This window comes from Cariama cristata, unplaced genomic scaffold (genome assembly GCF_000690535.1).
Source record: "Cariama cristata isolate BGI_N322 unplaced genomic scaffold, ASM69053v1 scaffold21095, whole genome shotgun sequence".
NCBI classification, from domain to species: domain Eukaryota; kingdom Metazoa; phylum Chordata; class Aves; order Cariamiformes; family Cariamidae; genus Cariama; species Cariama cristata.
In genome coordinates this window covers 8801-10745 of record NW_009616077.1, presented here as the reverse complement: position 1 = coordinate 10745, position 1945 = coordinate 8801, and the positions used below count along the sequence as shown (strand labels likewise).

Below are 1945 nucleotides of genomic sequence, written 5' to 3'. Positions count from 1 at the left end.
TGCCCAGCTCCCCAAAAATGCCCCCACTGATGGGGGGGATCCACGTGGGCTCCCTCTGCTCACCCCATCCCCACTACCCGGAGCAGCTTTTCAGCTGGAAGAAGCAAAGCAGCCGACTTTCCCTGCACACCAGTGAGCCAGGGACCGGCAACGCAGCCGCCTGTGGCCGTGTAATTAAAGACTGAGTCAGAAAATCCGTGCACGAGAGACCGATCTGGGCTGGCGCCAGCAGCTCTGGCCTTTCCACACCCCCCCGGCGCTGGAGTGGGAAACCCGAGCAACGCTCCTTGGGATGCGCAGTGCAATCTCCAACACACAGGAAAGCAATAGGTACCCTTTTTATTGGGGTGCCTTCTGCGGCTAAAGGTACATCTCGGGGTGGGATGGGGTACGGATACATCGTATGTTGAGATGTACTGAGAGCTGAGGGGGCTGCAAAGCAATACCGGTGCTGGAATTTAGGATTTCCTAATTCAGTCCATGCACAGAAGCTAACTGGTACTAAAGCAATACACCAAAAATATAGATCTCCCCGTTTCATAGACGTAGGAACACGTGCACAGGTTATATATACATTCACACGCATAGGTCCGTAAGTCCCGTGTGCGTACGTCTGGCCTGAGGATGCACAAACCCCGTCACCACACAGAGCTGCTACCCACTGCCACGCACGCAAACACCCTAATGGCTCCGGGATGTGTATCTGCACCGAGTGTGAATGCGTTCAAACTCACATTACCGTACCAACACAACCGGCAGCACGAAGGGTCCCCATCGGTCCCTGATGCGGCCCTGGCTCCGGTGCCGGTCCCGGTCCCCCTGTGCCACCCCACGTGCCGTGGGGGGACAGACCTGGGCTGCTCCCACAGCTTTACTTTGAGACCTGCCCAAAGCCTCCCTACAGCGACCTGCATCCCCAGAGGGTGTTTGCATGAAGATAAAATTAGGATTATTTCCCTGATGAAAATACAGGTGACTGGCACCGAGGGCCGTATAGCAGGAGGATATTTAGAAGGTACAGCTCTCCTTCCCGTCGTCAGGTCTAACATCTGCATCCTGGGTATCCACATCCCCCTGAGAGCCTCACCACGGCTTCCCCTTGATCCAACCTTCCCAAAAAAGGGAGTTTGAATTTTCCACTGCCTCCAAAAGCCCCACAAAACCCCAGGATGAGCCTGGGACAGTGGGGAAGAGCCCAAAGCCGGAGCAGGCTCAGAGCCATCCTAGCGCAACCATCCTTGTACCATTGACCTACAGTGATGTCCCCACGCTGTCGGTGACACCAAATGTCCCCTGGCCCTCCCGGTGACCCTGCACACAGGTCCTGTCCCATACCAGCACCTCCTGCCCTGGCCAACGTGGCACTGCAGGCACGCAGGAGGGGGCTGAGGCACTGCCGGAAAAAAACCTCCCGGGATTAAATACGGAAAGGACGCAGAAAGGCAGGGGGTGCGCGGAGGGGCTCCGCTCGCAGCGAGACACCCTCTCCTTAAAAATGCACCATCCCGTGTGAGGGGTTCGGTCCCCACCCCTGTCCCTGGGGGTTCGGGAGGTGCGTGTGGGCTGGCGTGCACACGAGGGGCTGCGTGGGGGGCACAGCCAGCTCCAACGGCCTTTTTTCACCCAGTCAGAGTTTGGCCGGATCAGTCCCCGAGCCGGCGGCCGGAGCAGCCCCCGAGCCGGCAGAGCCGCGGCGGTGCAGGAACACAAACCTCTGCCCCCGGGTACTCTGTGGGGCTCAGCCCCACGGCGCAGGATCCTGCCCTGCCATGGGTGCATCCTTCAGCCCCCCACGAGCTCCCAAGCAGCCCCCGAGCCGGCAGAGCCGCGGCGGTGCAGGAACACAAACCTCTGCCCCCGGGTACTCTGTGGGGCTCAGCCCCACGGCGCAGGATCCTGCCCTGCCATGGGTGCATCCTTCAGCCCCCCACGAGCTCCCAAGAAA

At 59.8% G+C, this 1945-nt stretch overlaps 1 protein-coding gene across 1 annotated transcript in view; it reads right to left on the bottom strand.

The window, feature by feature from the left end:
- KCNH6 (potassium voltage-gated channel, subfamily H (eag-related), member 6) overlaps positions 1-1945 on the bottom strand; it is a 29666-nt gene that overhangs the window by 18929 nt on the left and 8792 nt on the right. The window lies entirely within an intron of this gene.